Below are 18410 nucleotides of genomic sequence, written 5' to 3'. Positions count from 1 at the left end.
CCACACGCCTGACTCTACCTCACTGTAATCACAGAGCAGCAGCATGGAAATGACAGGCTTGATGATGGGACAGTGCAGTATTTCAGGTCATGTTTACCCCCTCTCTTCCCATTGTCATTTCAACCAGCGCCTTGATCATCTCCACTCACACACAGATGTTTGAGAATTTGTTTTGTGACATCAGGGATGGAGGTGTCCTGTTGTTATGGTTTATTACCTATTTATGCCTGCGCCCCAAATGGTACCATATTCCCTATATAGTGCACTACTTTTGACCAGAGCCCATGTAGTGCACTATATAGGGAAGTGGGTGCTACTTGGGATGCAAACTATGTGTAATCTCTGTTCTTCCTTCTCTCCTGACCAGGATAAAGAGGATGACATGACTTTATGTGTTAATGTCAGCTCTTGCTTACGCACCAGTTTATCTGCAAAGCAACTCTGATCGCAGTGTAATATCTAATACAACACTAGGCTAGAACATGTGTGAGTTTGTTCAAGGTCTGCCCTGTTCTCAAAGATAAGGGTGACACATTGCAATAAAGCATAATGAGATTCAAGTCTATTTTACCATCTAAATATTGAAAACTAGTCTTCAGTAGTAATCTCTGTTTAGGTCTGATGCTACCTGCTGTTGGCCACAGATAAACCAAATGAGATGCAGATCCAGTCTCCTGGGTGTTCTAAGGCTAACAGCTAACTGCGCTCTGAAGATTAGAACAATTCATTCACTCCTGCTCCATTCCAATATGGCCTGGTCAAAAGTAGTGCACTAAATAGGGAATACAGTGCCATTTAGGACACAGTCTGTGTTGATAATCTGGGGTCCCTGGGGGAGGAGGAGGAGGAGGGTCTAGACCCGGCAGCAGCACCCGTCTCGCCGGTATTGTCTTCGGGGGCCTTCCCAAATGGTACCCTATATAGACTTTTGACCATAGTCCTATAGGTTGGTTAAAAGTACTCTCTCTCTCTCTCTCTCTCTCTTTCTCTCTCTCTCTCTCTCTCTCTCTCTCTGTCTCTCTGTCTCTCTGTCTCTCTGTCTCTGTCTGTGTGAACAGAGCCCCAGGACCAGCTTGCTTAGGGGACTCTTCTACAGGTTCATCTCTCTGTAGGTGATGGCTCTCTTCATGTAGTTGTAGAATTTAACGTCTCTTTTCTGGATTTAGATTATTAGCGGGTATCGGCCTAATTCTGCTCTACATGCATTATGTGGTATTTTACGTTGTACACGGAGGATATTTTGCAGAATTCTGCATGCAGAGTCTTCATTTGGTGTTTGTCTCATTTTGTGAATTCTTGGTTGGTGAGTGGACCCTAGACCTCACAACCATAAAGGGCAATGGGATCTAAGACTGATTCAAGTATTTTTTTAGCCAGATCCTAATTGATATGTCGAATTTGATGTTCCTTTTGATGGCATAGAAGACCCTTCTTGCCTTGCCTCTCAGATTGTTTACAGCTTTGTGGAAGTTACCTCTGGCGCTGATGTTTAGGCCGAGGTATGTATATTTTTTTTGTGTGCTCTAGGTTAACGGTGTCTAGATGGAATTCGTATTAGTGGTCCTGGCAACTGGACCTTTTTTGGAACACCTTTCTTTTTGCATTCCTGAGATTTATTGTCAGGGCCCACTCACACTGTCTATCTCTTTCTCTCTCTCAGAGGTAAATCAATTGTTTCAGTAAACCATCTCAAACACTGTAGGCTACAGTGTAAAGGTGTTGCCGTGAATTTGATAGTAATTTACAGGACGCTAATTGGCAAGTACATTTCTGTATTTCATATTGCAGTATGCCTAATGTAATCTAAATACAGTATCAATCAAATTCAATTAAATGTACTTATAAAGCCCTTACATCAGCTGATGTCACAAAGTGCTGTACAGAAACTCAGTGTAAACCCCCAAACAGCAGGCAATGCAGGTGTAGAAGCACGGTGGCTAGGAAAAACTCCCTGGAAAGGCTGGAACCTAGGAAGAAACCTAGAGAGGAACCAGGCTATGAGGGGTGGCCAGTCCTCTTCTGGCTGTGCCGGGTGGAGATTACAACTGAACATGGCCATGTTAAAATGTTCATAGATAACCAGCAGGGTCAGATAATAATAATCACAGTGGTTGTAGAGGGTGCAACAGGTCAGAACCTCAGGAGTAAATGTCAGTTGGCTTTTCATAGCCGATCATTCAGAGTATCTCTACCGCACCTGCTGTCTCTAGAGAGTTGAAGACAGCAGGTCTGAGCCAGGTAGCACGTCCGGTGAACAGGTCAGGGTTCCATAGCCGCAGGCAGAACAGTTGAAACTGGAGCTGCAGCACGACCAGGTGGACTGGGGACAGCAAAGAGTCATCAGGCCAGGATGTCCTGAGGCATGGTCCTAGGGCTCAGGTCCTCCGAGAGAAAGAGAGAGAGAGAGAGAGATTGCAGGGAGGAAGGATAACACAGAACCCCCACCCACCCTAACTAAGAGAAGAGAGAGAGAGAGAGAGAGAGAGAGAGAGACTGCAGGGAAGAGGGATAACACAGAACCCCCCACCCCCCGCCCCCTAACTAAGAGAGAGAGAGAGAGAGATTGCAGGGAGGAAGGATAACACAGAACATCTGTCTATGCTCTCTGGAATGCTGGAAATGCAGGAGAATATAAAAGGAATGGGAATGGAATGGGAATATTGAGTCAAGGACAGAGGTATTGCTGCAATGTTCTACAAAAGAGTGTTATCTCATTGTGGTATTTTATTCATTGTCCTTGGGTGGTGTAAATATTGTGACTGTTGTGTAAGAGTACCATTTGAAATGTAATGTCTGACATTCAGCCTGCGCCGCAAATGGCACCCTATTCCGAATATAGTGCACAAATTTTAACCAGGGCCCTATGGATGCAGCCCCCAATATGCCTATTGTCTTGTTTGGGAAGGTGATCTTAGGGGTTTTACACAAATTTGAAGTTAAGTGAAGAGCAGTCTCTCAGACTTGGCTGAGCACAACAGCATGATTTGTTGCTGGCAGGCAGCAGGCCTTCACCCATACAGCCACATGTTGCAGCTGGCTTCTCTCTCTCTCTCTCTCTCTCTCTCTCTCGCCAACTCTCTCTCTCGCCAACTCTCTCTCTCTGTCCTCCCTCTTTCCGTCTCTGTTCTATAGGAACCACAATCTCTTGACATTCCTCTTCTGTCCTGACAGTCCGTGTCTGATTCATTCCACTGAATAGAGACAATATAGAGGAAAGGCAAGAGGGATGACAGCGCACTTTGTTTTTGTCAAACCAGAGAGATGTGTGCTGTCACGGTCTTCCTCCTCTTCATCTGAAGAGGAGAGGCGAGAAGGATCAGAGGACCAATATGCGGCGTGGTATGTGTTCATAGTGAATTTTAATAAAGAGAACACTGAACACTATACAAAAGAATAACAAAAAACAATAAACCAAATACGACCGTGAAGCTACAAATGAGACCTGTGCTGACACAAGCCACTAACATAGACAATCACCCACAAACAAACAGTGCAACCCAGGCTACCTAAGTATGATTCTCAATCAGAGACAACTAATGACACATGCCTCTGATTGAGAACCATACTAGGCCGAAACATAGAAATCCCCAAATCATAGAAAATCAAACATAGACTGCCCACCCAACTCACGCCCTGACCATACTAACTAAATACAAAACAAAGGAAATAAAGGTCAGAACGTGACATGTGCAATGATCTTGGCAGATACAAATATGTTGTGCAGCCTTGTGTCCCAGTATACTGGGAGGTTTATTACTGAATGAGCCCTCATTTCATCTGGTGTCTTGGGGACCCTAAAGGGGTCTGCATGATGCCCATCTGAAACAGTTTAGAACAGTTTGTGCATATATTATGACAACATTTTGTAACGTTTTTGTTAGTTTTGGTCTTCTGCAAGGTTTTCTGGGCTGTTCGTGCACACAACATTTTTTCTCAAGGCAAGCTGAAGTCTGTAGCCGAAGTCTACGCCCCTTCGTCGGTGATTGGTCAACAGGAGAGATTCTTCAATGTTTGTTGTCATTCAGCTAGAGACTAATAGTTTTCATGCAAGTTTTGTCACTTCCCGAAATACTGCACCAAACATCTTAGTTAGATGTAAAATTGTGCAACTAAGATCTCGGTAAAAACATCAGAAGGAAAAACATCAGAAGGAAAAACATCAGAAGGAAAATCATCAAAAGGAATGACAGATGTCTTGAGTGATAGAATAATTCTGAGATTATTTTCTGGCTACAGTGTCTCAAAATGGACAAACAGTACCATATCCGATATTTTCTAGTTTTTTCAAGTGAAGGTCTTTTTATTAAGGAAGTATGTGAGAACACTCATTCGGAATTCGGCTAGGCACCAGCCTACGATTGCGTCATGACCCCTGACAATCACAACTTTGTCCAATGGGCTCTCTGTTAGAGGGAGGGAATTCTATATACTATACATCAGCAGAAGATGAAGAGGTGTGTCATAAAGGAAAATAAAATAGAAATACCCAGTAGAAACATTGTAATCAACTCTAGAGGAACAGCAGTATCCTGTTTCTGGCCCTGGCATGCTTGCATCTCTAGCTGTTGGTTGTCTTGGCAGACTCTTCTAGTCCCTCCGGCCATGTCTTCACATAGCTGTCATAGCAGCCTGCGGGTTGGGGAAACAGCTCTATATTGCTCACCGCTCACCAGCAGAGCAATATCCCATCAACCCTGCCTCCTGTCAATCTACCACCTGAATCACACATAGAGACATGCACCTGCGCTCACCCACACACATGCACGCAAGCATGTACGCACACATATACACACACACATACACATACACACTGTTGTTGTAAGATTTTAGTTCACGGCTAGATACTAGGTACTGTGTCATTACATTAGCCAGTTAGTCTGCACAGCACAGCTCAACTCAACTGCTTATCAGACCAGGTGCTCTCTTTTCCCTAATTTAGTCGTTCCTCCTCTCGCTCTCTCTCTCTCTCTCTCTCTCTCTCTCTCTCTCTCTCTCTCTCTCTCTCTCTCTCTCTCTCTCTCTCTCTCTCTCTCTCTCTCTCGCTCTCGCTCTCGCTCTCGCTCGCTCTCTCTTTCTCCATGGACACAAACAAGTCTGTTCTCCAGCGGGGCAGCAAGGCCTGCCTTTCGAAACATTGAGCTGTGTTTGACTAGAGCTGTTCCCAGCCCTAACCCTAACCCCTGGTCACACAGAACCTGGAACAGACAGACCCTGTCTCTGTCCCAAATGGCACTCTATTCCATATGTAGTTTACTGCTTTTGACCAGGGCCTCTGCACTATATTGGGGATAGGGTGCCATTTGGGAGACAGGCAGGACCTCTTAACCTCAGCAGCTGAGCCAGATGAGACCAGAGGAAGACAAAGGCAGCCTTTCACTAAAACAGACATTTTTTCAACATGTTCCTCCAACTGTTGCCCCAATGTTGTTCATAAGAGCTGGCAAAGGGAATAATTAGTCCTCTCCTCTCCTCTCCTCTCCTCTCCTCTCCTCTCCTCTCCTCTCCTCTCCTCTCCTCTCCTCTCCTCTCCTCTCCTCTCCTCTCCTCTCCTCTCCTCTCCTCTCCTCTCCTCTCCTCTCCTCTCCTCTCCTCTCCTCTCCTCTACACTGAAAAAACTATAAATGTAAAGTGTTGTTCCCATGTTTCATGAGCTGAAATAAATGATCCCAGAAATGTTCCATAAGCTTATATCTCTCAAATGTTGTGGACAGATTTTTTTACATCCCTGTAAGTGAGTAATTCTCTTTTGCCAAGATAATCCATCCACCTTTCAGGTGTGGCATATCAAGAAACTGATTGAACAACATTATCATTAAACAGGTTTACCTTGTGCTGGGGGCAATAAAAGGCCACAAATGCGCAGTTTTGTCACACAGCCCAATGCTACAGATATCCCAAGTTTTGAGGAATTGTGCAATTGGCATGCTGACTGCAGGAATGTCCACCAGAGCTGTTGCCAAATAATGTAATGAATATCTCCATCGTAATCCTCCTCCAACCTTGTTTTGTTTTGGCAGTATGTCCCACTGGCCTCACAACCGCGTTGTTTGGACGAGCGGTTTGCTGATGTCAACGTTGTGAACAGAGTGCTCCATGGTGGTTCAGAGGTTATGGTATGGGCAGACATAAGCTATGGACAACGAACACAATTGCATTTTATCGATGGCAATTTTAATGCACAGAGATACCGTGACGAGATCCTGAGGCCCATTGTGGTGCCATTCATCCATCGCCATCACCTCATATTTCAGCATGATAATGCACGTGACACATGTCACAAGGATCTGTACACAATTCCTGGAAGCTGAAAGTGTCCCAGTTTTTCCATGGCCTGCATACTCACCAGACATATCACCCATTGAGCATGTTTGGGATGCTCTGGATCGACGTGCACGACAGTATTTTCCAGTTCCGGCCAATATCCAGCAACTTCGCACAGCCATTGAAGAGGAGTGGGACAACATTTCACAGGCCACAATCAACAGCGTGATCAACTCTATGCGAAGGAGATGTGTCGCACTTCATGAGGCAAATGGTGGTCACACCAGATACTTTTTTTTACGGTATCTGTGACCAACAGATGCATATCTGTATTCCCAGTCATGTGAAATCCATAGATCAAGGCCTACTGAATCTATTTCAATTGACTGATTTCCTTATATGAACTGTAACTCAGTAAAGTCTTTGAAATTGCTGCATTTTGCATTTATATTTATAGGCTACTGAACTGGTTGGAGTTTTCCTGCTTTGTGTCTCGTTCCAAAGTCGTGTCATTTTGCACACAGAGGTCAGAGATCATAACAGACCGTATAAGACACTGTAGTAAAGATGATTTTTATCTGCTCGTTCAGACAACAACAAAACCAGATAGGACCACCAAGGACACTAAGGAATGTCATTCAACCTAGCAGCATGCAACAGAACCAAAAGGGTTTCCTCTCTAGTTACACTGTAGACTTCTGACTTTTTCCAGATTCTGTCGCCATTGAACACTACTGTATGTGAAACACCACAGGAAAATCGCTATATTAACTGTTTTACCTAAAGAAAACATCTAAACCTCTTTCCTTACAACTATGGCACATTTCATTTAGATATGACAATACTGTACAAGCATAACAGTACTATTTCTTGTGTGTATGACTGTTCTCGGATGTTTGGATGTACTGGTATGTTAGGGCGGGGTTGGTTGATCTCTTAAACTAGATGTATAGAGTGCCGTGACAATGGCAGGACATAGAACAGCTTTCCAAGGAGATGGCAGAAGCAATTGTTGACAGAGAAAGATATCCATGACTGTATAGCAGAGTATTTTATGAATGAGAGTAAGACAGAGGAGGTCAGAGTGCAGCAGGGGCTGCTTTGTGATTATGGCTTCAAGAGAGAGGAGGAAAGAGGATGGGAGGAAGATGGGTTAGGAAGATCAGGGAGAGGGGGTGAGGAGAGGGTATAGATGAATGCAGCTGCTCTCTCTCTCTCTCTCTCTCTCTCTCTCTCTCTCTCTCTCTCTCTCTCTCTCTCTTGCTCTCTCTCTCTCTCTCTCTCTCTCTCTGGAGTGGAGTGGATTTCAGGGTGATTTACAGAGAGTGAGCTCCTTTGGCATTCTTCATTAGCTACTTTAGCCAATCAGGTGGCCCCTAATGAATGTAAATAACACACACTCAGCCAATCAGCAGACAGCAGCTGTAGTGCACCCCCTCACGTGTGTGTATGTGTTTACTCTTCATATCACCCTCTGATGAGCTCTATATGACAGGCTTCTAGTTAGTTCTAAGAGTGACTCTATCTCCTACTGAGTGCAGACAGAGTTCTATATGACAGGCTTCTAGTTAGTTCTAAGAGTGACTCTATCTCCTACTGAGTGCAGACAGAGTTCTATATGACAGGCTTCTAGTTAGTTCTAAGAGTGACTCTATCTCCTACTGAGTGCAGACAGAGCTCTGTTCCCCCTGGACTTCTCTGGATCAGAGGTCAGGTTAGTTCAGACTCCTTCCTTTACTAGTCTAATGTTGTGCAGAGCTGCCATCAATGACTCCTGTCTGTCATTCAGTAATGGACAGCACATGGCTGAACTAAAGTAGATTAGTTATGACTAACTTCACATTTTAACTGTATTATTTTGGACAAACAAGGCACTATCACTATGGCAAATACTTCACATACCTTATTATGTCTCTGTTTGACACGTTTCCCTATAACATAGCAGCATATCATTGACCCCGAGAAGATCCTTTGGAACTCCTTATCTCTGCTATCTGTGTCTTTATATTTTAACCAGCTACAGCAGGATATCAAGGCATGTTGCCACTCCTCCTCAGTAGGAATCCACTCTGCTGTGCCTGACTGCCATGCTGTTGCATCCAAATAGGATGATACACACACACACGCACGCATGCACGGACACACACACACACACACACACACACACACACACACACACACACACACACACACACACACACACACACACACACACACACACACACACACACACACACACACACACACACACACACACACACACACACACACACACACACACACACACATTCTGAGTCCAGTGACAATAGAGTCATTAGCTCACTCTGTCTTCACAGCCAAACTTGTTGTGTTAGCTGGAACCACATATTACCTTGTTCTTTTACTGTAAAATACTACTCCTCTCCCTCACTTCATCTCTATCTCCCCCCTCCCTCTCTCTCCTACCTCTCTCTCCTCCCCGTTCCACCTCCCACACAAATGCACACACTCACTCTCACACTCCTTGCCCTTACTTACACATATTCTGAATGGCTTAGTCAGAGTGCCAGCAACATGCATAGAGGTATCCCGCGTTAACCTCCAGTAAGCCCTGAGGGAGGACAGATAGGTATAGTTGAGGAATAATTGAGGAAGAGTTGAATTGCAGAGGAAGACCTTTTTGAGTGGCTTCACTTCTGACACTTTTGACAGGAGACTCTTCTACTCTCTCTTTTTTCACTCTCTCTTCTACTGTTCTGTTCTCTTCTGACAGACTCTCTTAGTCCCTTTCTCCCTCACTCTCTATCCTGCTCTCTCTTTTGTCTTAAGAGAACTGTGGCTTCACTATAGGACTCTGTCTCTCTCCAGTGTTTTGTTGCTGTGGTCTCAGTTTGTCTGTTTAGACAACAAACAGGACTCTTCTCCACCTAACAGGTAAGACTCGTGTCTCAAATGGCACCCTATTCCCTATATAGTGCATAACTTTAGATCAAAGCCCGATCCATATCGGTCCGGGTCAAAAGTAGTGCACTATAAAGGAAATAGGGTTCCATTTTCTGTCGGTTTGTTTTTTGTTTTCATTGCCCTATTAGACACTTTCCATCTCTGACATGTCAGTTCTGGTGTCCTCACCGTGGGTTAGTGTGAGCTGTAGAGGTTAAAACTGCTGTTACAACTTTCTGCTTTAATCAAGTTGTATTACTTTGTACTTTGTTTGTCTATGTTCACATCCAACTCTATATCTATGTTCACTTCCAACTCTATATCTATATTCACATCCAACTCTATATCTATGTTCACATCCAACTCGATATCTATATTCACATCCAACTCTATATCTATGTTCACATCCAACTCGATATCTATGTTCACATCCAACTCTATATCTATATTCACATCCAACTCTATATCTATATTCACATCCAACTCTATATCCATGTTCACATCCAACTCTATATCCATGTTCACATCCAACTCTATATCTATATTCACATCCAACTCTATATCTATGTTCACATCCAACTATATATCTATGTTCACATCCAACTCTATATCTATGTTCACATCCAACTCTATATCCATGTTCACATCCAACTCTATATCTATATTCACATCCAACTCTATATCTATGTTCACATCCAACTCTATATCCATGTTCACATCCAACTCTATATCTATATTCACATCCAACTCTATATCTATGTTCACATCCAACTCTATATCCATGTTCACATCCAACTCTATATCTATATTCACATCCAACTCTATATCCATGTTCACATCCAACTCTATATCCATGTTCACATCCAACTCTATATCTATGTTCACATCCAACTCTATATTCACATCCAACTCTATATCCATGTTCACATCCAACTCTATATCCATGTTCACATCCAACTCTATATCTATGTTCACATCCAACTCTATATTCACATCCAACTCTATATCTATATTCACATCCAACTCTATATCTATGTTCACATCCAACTCTATATCCATGTTCACATCCAACTCTATATCTATATTCACATCCAACTCTATATCTATGTTCACATCCAACTCTATATCCATGTTCACATCCAACTCTATATCTATATTCACATCTAACTCTATATCCATGTTCACATCCAACTCTATATCCATGTTCACATCCAACTCTATATCTATATTCACATCCAACTATATATCTATATTCACATCCAACTCGATATCTATGTTCACATCCAACTCTATATCTATATTCACATCCAAATCTATATCTATTTTCACATCCAACTCTATATCTATATTCACATCCAACTCTATATTTATGTTCACATCCAACTCTATATTCACATCCAACTCTATATCTATATTCACATCCAACTCTATATCTATGTTCACATCCAACTCTATATCCATATTCACATCCAACTCTATATCTATATTCACATCCAACTCTATATTTATGTTCACATCCAACTCTATATCCATGTTCACATCCAACTCTATATCTATATTCACATCCAACTCTATATCTATATTCACATCCAACTCTATATCTATATTCACATCCAACTCGATATCTAGGTTCACATCCAACTCTATATCTATATTCACATCCAATTCTATATCTATGTTCACATCCAACTCTATATCTATATTCACATCCAACTCTATATCTATGTTCACATCCAACTCTATATTCACATCCAACTCTATATCTATATTCACATCCAACTCTATATCTATGTTCACATCCAACTCTATATCCATGTTCACATCCAACTCTATATCCATGTTTACATCCAACTCTATATCTATATTCACATCCAACTCTATATCCATGTTCACATCCAACTCTATATCCATATTCGCATCCAACTCTATATCCATGTTCACATCCAACTCTATATCTATATTCACATCCAACTCTATATCTATATTCACATCCAACTATATATCTATGTTCACATCCAACTCTATATCTATATTCACATCCAACTCGATATCTATGTTCACATCCAACTCTATATCTATATTCACATCCAAATCTATATCTATGTTCACATCCAACTCTATATCTATATTCACATCTAACTCTATATTTATGTTCACATCCAACTCTATATTCACATCCAACTCTATATCTATATTCACATCCAACTCTATATCTATGTTCACATCCAACTCTATATCCATGTTCACATCCAACTCTATATCTATATTCACATCCAACTCTATATTTATGTTCACATCCAACTCTATATCCATGTTCACATCCAACTCTATATCTATATTCACATCCAACTCTATATCTATATTCACATCCAACTCTATATCTATATTCACATCTAACTCTATATCTATATTCACATCCAACTCTATATCTATATTCACATCCAATTCTATATCTATATTCACATTCAACTCTATATCTATGTTCACATCCAACTCTATATCTATATTCACATCCAACTCGATATCTAGGTTCACATCCAACTCTATATCTATATTCACACCCAAATCTATATCTATGTTCACATCCAACTCTATATCTATATTCACATCCAACTCTATATCTATGTTCACATCCAACTCTATATTCACATCCATCTCTATATCTATATTCACATCCAACTCTATATCTATGTTCACATCCAACTCTATATCCATGTTCACATCCAACTCTATATCCATGTTCACATCCAACTCTATATCTATATTCACATCCAACTCTATATCCATGTTCACATCCAACTCTATATCTATATTCACATCCAACTCTATATCCATGTTCACATCCAACTCTATATCTATATTCACATCCAACTCTATATCTATATTCACATCCAACTCTATATCTATGTTCACATCCAACTCTATATTCACATCCATCTCTATATCTATATTCACATCCAACTCTATATCTATGTTCACATCCAACTCTATATCCATGTTCACATCCAACTCTATATCCATGTTCACATCCAACTCTATATCTATATTCACATCCAACTCTATATCCATGTTCACATCCAACTCTATATCTATATTCACATCCAACTCTATATCCATGTTCACATCCAACTCTATATCTATATTCACATCCAACTCTATATCTATATTCACATCCAACTCTATATCTATATTCACATCCAACTCTATATCTATATTCACATCCAACTCTATATCTATATTCACATTCAACTCTATATCTATATTCACATCCAACTCTATATCTATATTCACATCCAACTCTACATCTATATTCACATCCAACTCTATATCTATATTCACATTCAACTCTATATCTATATTCACATCCAACTCTACATCTATATTCACATCCAACTCTATATCTATATTCACATCCAACTCTATATCTATATTCACATCCAACTCTATATCTATATTCACATCCAACTCTTTGATTGTGTTTGTAGATCAATTTTCTAGAAGACAAAAAAATATCTAAAACATTTGTATGTTTCTTAAATTGAAGAAAATAGTTCAGATAAAATTTAACAAGAGATTGAATTCCTCAGTTGTGGGATCTGTTTCACATAATAAAAACATATAGAGACTAGGGTTGAATATTTTATTGAGAATCAACCAATTTTCCATCCTGAGAAAATTGAAAGAAATTACTGGGCTTCCCGGTATTCTCGAAGTGCTATTTAAAAGCGTGAAATACAATCCCCCCAAAAATCAGACATGATTATACCGCTGGAAATGGCTAAATATACACATGCACTAATGATTTCTTGTGGTATTATTTGCAATTTAATCAACTCAAAGTTCTCTCAAAGTCTCCACACTATTTTGTTGATGTAGCCTAGTTTTAATGAAGGCCTATGAAGCACTATTGGCCGACTGGTCAAATATTATGAGGTTATTACAGTGTTGTTATAATTAGGCAACATAAATGTTAGCCTACATTTGACTGAAAGATGCATCATGGTACTTTTCTCTCCCCTTGCACCTGGCTATCGGAGGAATTTGGGAAAGTTGTGGCTGTTTTTACTTTATGATATCCGCCTATTGTGCTAATCAAACAGATAAACGTAGTGGAGATTCAGCACCATGGATAGCACCGTGGTTGATCATTGCCCGTGAATCTAAACCGCTGTGCATCATGTGCTATTCTAAGGTAGGCTATATTTTACATAAAAGCTAACATTTTCTTCCTGCATTCGTTATCATTCATTAGCCCCCCAAAAAACTATGACATTTCTAGCAAATTCTAGTCAATGATCATCTCTCAAGGTCTTGTTTTAAAATGTTTGTCACAGCATAAAATACATGAATCGCAAGCCTTCTGGCTACACCAACTTGGACTATAAAATGAAATTAAATAAAGAGGTCAAAATCCAGAGATGATTATTTTCCGTTATCTGGAACTGAACACCCTCCTCTGCAACTGGATCCTGGACTTCCCGACGGGCCGCCCCAGGTGGTGAGGGTAGGCAACAACACATCTTCCTGGCCATGCACAACTCCCAACGTCATCATTAATACGTTTGTTGAAGACACAACGGTGGTAGGCCTGATCTCCGACGACGTTGAGACAGCATATAAGGAGGAGGTCAGTGACCTGGTAGTGTGGTGCCAGAACAACAACCTCTTCCTCAATGTCAGCAAAACGAAGGAGCTAATCCTGGGTTACAGAAAACAGGAGGGCTGAGCACACCCCCATCCACATCGACTGGGCTGAGGAGCTGGTTGGGAGCTTCAAGTTCCTCTGTGTCCACATCACTAAGGAATTAACATGGTCCACACACACCAACAAAGTCATGAAGAAGGCACAACAATTCCTCTCCCCCCAAGATTTGGCTTGGGCCCTCAGATCCTCAAAAAGATAAACAAATAGGGCACATAGAACAGATCTACAGATCTACAGCATTTGTGTATTTGAGCAGTTGTTATAAGAGCTAGAGTCAGGGCCATGGTCCAAGATGCAGCAGCTGCTTGGCTCTCAGGGCAGCAGGGTATGTGTGTGTGTGTGTGTGTGTGTGTGTGTGTGTGTGTGTGTGTGTGTGTGTGTCAACAGAGCAGCAGGCTATACTGTAGCTACATGGGCACCAGATCTCTGATTCTCCATAGCTGTTTCATGGATAGCTGTGTGTCAGCTTAGGAGTCATCCATTACACCATACACACTTACAAAAAGGTGCTATCTAGAACCTAAAAGGGTTATTTTACTGTCCCAATAAGATAACCCTTTGAAGAACCCTTTTTTGTTCCAGGGTAGAACCCTTTGTTTCCCGTTAAAACCCTATTAGGTTCCATGTAGAACTCTTTCCACAGAAACCAAAAAGGTTTCTACCTTGAACCAAACAGGGTTCTCATATGGGACAGCCGAAGAACCTATTTTTGCAACCCTTTTTTCTAAGTGTGTACAGATCAACCATACTAATAAATAACCATCCATTTGTCACGCCCTGACCATAGAGAGCCCTCGGTGTTCTCTATGGTGTTTTAGGTCAGGGCGTGACTAGGGGGTTTTCTAGTTTTCATTTTCTATGTTGGTGTGAGTATGGTTCCCATTTGGAGGCAGCTGATGATCGTTGCCTCTAATTGGGGATCATACTTAGTGTGGTCCTTTTCCCACCTGCGTTGTGGGATAGTGTTTGTGTTTAGTGCTATGTGCACTACGAACTTTGGCGGGAGTCGCCAAGGAGTATAGGAGGACAGCGACGACGCCGGTGTCCGCGGCCACAGAAACCCCAACATTTCGGTCGAGGCAAGGAGAGAGCCAGAGACCGTCGGCGAGTCGATGGAGCAGTGTGAGGAGGGAGATGGGAGAGAGATGATGGTTAGGTGTATTCTGCAGCGTATTCGCCCTGAAGAGCGCCTTCCCCAGCCCGGTATATCCTGTGCCGGCTTTCCCACACTCGCCCTGAAGAGCGTGTCATCAGTCCGGTGAAACCTCTGCCGGCTCCACGCACCAGGCCTCCAGTGCTCCTCCCCAGCCCGGTACATCCTGTGCCGGCTCCCTGCAATCACCCTGAAGAGCGTGTCATCAGTTCGGTGAAACCTGTGCCGGCTCCACGCACCAGGCCTCCAGTGTGCCTTCCCAGCCCGGTACATCCTGTGCCGGCTCACAGTCCAGGCCTTCCAGCGACGGTTCACAGTCCAGGCCTTCCAGCGACGGTTCACAGTCCAGGCCTTCCAGCGACGGTTCACAGTCCAGAGCTTCCAGCGACGGTTCACAGTCCAGAGCTTCCAGCGACGGCTCACAGTCCAGAGCTTCCAGCGACGGTTCACAGTCCAGAGCTTCCAGCGACGGTTCACAGTCCAGGGTTCCAGCGACGGCTCACAGTCCAGAGCTTCCAGCGACGGCTCACAGTCCAGAGCTTCCAGCGACGGTTCACAGTCCAGAGCTTCCAGCGACGGTTCACAGTCCAGAGCTTCCAGCGACGGTTCACAGTCCAGAGCTTCCAGCGACGGCTCACAGTCCAGAGCTTCCAGCGACGGTTCACAGTCCAGAGCTTCCAGCGACGGCTCACAGTCCAGAGCTTCCAGCGACGGCTCACAGTCCAGAGCTTCCAGCGACGGTTCACAGTCCAGAGCTTCCAGCGACGGTTCACAGTCCAGAGCTTCCAGCGACGGCTCACAGTCCAGAGCTTCCAGCGACGGTTCACAGTCCAGAGCTTCCAGCGACGGTTCACAGTCCGGTGCCATGGCCGCCACCTTCCTCTGCTCCGGTGCCCAGTCCAGGCACAGCGTCCAGTCCCGCTCCATAGCCGGAATCTTCCTCTGCTCCGGTGCCCATCCCAGGCACGACGTCCAGTCCCGCTCCATGGCCGGAGCCTTCCTCTGCTCCTGTGCCCAGTCCAGGCACGACATTCAGCCCGGCTTCATGGCCGGATCCGCGGTCTGAGCGGGTGCTACATCCCGCACCGGAGCCACCACTGACGCTAGTTGCCCACCATAATGCGCCCCATCTAGGTTCAGGATTTGCGGTCGGAGTCCGCACCTTTGGGGGGGGACTCTGAGGGCTCTCTGACCATAGAGAGCCCTCTGGGTTCTAATCAATAATCATTCATTTCACCATACAGATTAACCATACTAATAAATCATCATTCATTACACCATGCAGATCAACCATACTAATCAATGGACTTCTAGCTCTCCATACATACAGAAAGCAAAGTTCTTGTACAGAGAATATGAGGACAGTTGCAAAGGCATTCATGACTGAGTTTAAGCTGTAGCATGACCTCACAGTTGGGGTTAGTGTATCTATCTGTGAAATGTAGGGAATGCAGTTACTGATGTAACTTTGTTATCAGCTTGTTTGGAAAGAGCTGTCTGAGAAAAGCCTCCCTTTGTACCCTGAGACAGATGGGGATCCCTACACAGAGTGGAGTGCTAATGGAATGTGTGTGTGTACAGCTGCTGCTGTCAAGAGTAGCTATATTCCTGTGTGCAGAGATGTCACTGCCATAGTGTCAGAAACGGATCCAGACTTGAACGTTGCGACTGCAGCCAGATGTTATGATTCATTGCTAGCAGCTCCTCTCTGGGGCTGTGTTCCAAATGGCACCATATTCCCTCCATAATGCAAAACTTTTGACCAAAGCCCTGTGGACCCTGGTCAAAAGTAGTGTAATGCATAGTCCAGTGCCATAGGGTGCCATTTGGAATGCAGCCTGAATATGAGCTCCGCTGGACTCTGGCTTCACCCTGCTGTACTTAGTTCACTGCTAGAAGGAGAGTCAGAAGGGGAGAGACGAAACACACTTACAAAATACTAGCTTAGTAAATCTGTGCTTCAAGGTAAAGTCATTACTATTCTTTTAGTTGAGATGGATGTGTGTGATGGATCTGAACCCGAGGACAGCAGGCAGTCTTTGAGAAATGTCGCTGTGAGGTTCTTATGACTTGGAACTAATGTTTTTTTTTAGTCTGTTTGTATTAATGCAGTATCTTCTCTAATGCAGTATCTTCTATGTATCTTCTCTAATGCATTATCTTCTTTGTATCTTCTCTAATGCAGTGTCTTCTCTAATGCAGTATCTTTTAAGTATATTCTCTGATGCAATGTCTTATCTAATGCAGTGTCTTTTCTAATGCAGTATCTTCTCTAATGCAATATCTTCTCTAATGCAGTGTCTTTTCTAATGCAGTGTCTTCTCTAATGCATTATCTTCTTTGTATCCTCTCTAATGCAGTACCTTATCCGTATCCTCTCCAATGCTGTATCTTCTATATTACTGTATCTTCTCTGTATCCTCTCTAATGCAGTACCTTATCTGTATCCTCTCTAATGCAGTACCTTATCTGTATCCTCTCCAATGCTGTATCTTCTATATTACTGTATCCTCTCTGCATCCTCTCCAATGCAGTACCTTATCCGTATCCTCTCTAATGCAGTACCTTATCCGTATCCTCTCCAATGCTGTATCTTCTATATTACTGTATCTTCTCTGTATCCTCTCTAATGCAGTACCTTATCTGTATCCTCTCTAATGCAGTACCTTATCTGTATCCTCTCCAATGCTGTATCTTCTATATTACTGTATCCTCTCTGTTTGTTTAATGTTGTAACGTTATCTTCTATCTTTGTTTTGCTGTATCTTCTCTGTATCCTCTCTAATGCAGTACCTTATCTGTATCCTCTCCAATGCTGTATCTTCTATATTACTGTATCTTCTCTGTATCCTCTATAATGCAGTACCTTATCTGTATCCTCTCCAATGCTGTATCTTCTATATTGCTGTATCTTCTCTGTTTGTTTAATGTTGTAATGTTATCGTCCATCTATGTTTTGCTGTATCTTCTCTGTTTTTAATGCTGTATCTTGTCTGTTTTTAATGTTGTATCTTGTCTGTTTTTAATGCTGTATCTTGTCTGTTTTTAATTTTGTATCTTGTCTGTTTTTAATGCTGTATCTTGTCTGTTTTTAATGCTGTATCTTGTCTGTTAGTAATGCTGTATCTTGTCTGTTTTTAATGCTGATTCTTGTCTGTTTTTAATGCTGTATCTTGTCTGTTTTTAATTTTGTATCTTGTCTGTTTTTAATGCTGTATCTTGTCTGTTTTTAATGCTGTATCTTGTCTGTTAGTAATGCTGTATCTTGTCTGTTTTTAATGCTGTATCTTGTCTGTTAGTAATGCTGTATCTTGTCTGTTTTTAATGCTGTATCTTGTCTGTTAGTAATGCTGTATCTTGTCTGTTTTT

General features: G+C 42.5%; 1 protein-coding gene across 2 annotated transcripts in view; it reads left to right on the top strand.

Annotated features, from left to right (window-relative positions):
* Window positions 1-8815: 8815 nt before the first annotated feature.
* The window catches only part of LOC112267389 (stAR-related lipid transfer protein 13), a 117219-nt gene continuing 107624 nt past the window's right edge, over window positions 8816-18410 (top strand). Inside the window, exon 1 of one of the 2 annotated variants that reach the window (XM_042297332.1) lies at window positions 8816-9174. The gene's annotated coding sequence lies outside the window, so the exon portion shown is untranslated. Of the gene's footprint in view, window positions 9175-16874; window positions 17007-18410 lie in introns of those variants that run through there. The other variant, XM_042297333.1, reaches the window with a different exon arrangement.

Source organism: Oncorhynchus tshawytscha, linkage group LG14 (genome assembly GCF_018296145.1).
Source record: "Oncorhynchus tshawytscha isolate Ot180627B linkage group LG14, Otsh_v2.0, whole genome shotgun sequence".
Classification (NCBI taxonomy): domain Eukaryota; kingdom Metazoa; phylum Chordata; class Actinopteri; order Salmoniformes; family Salmonidae; genus Oncorhynchus; species Oncorhynchus tshawytscha.
The sequence above is the reverse complement of the archived record's forward strand: the minus strand, read 5'-3'. Positions and strand labels throughout refer to the sequence as shown.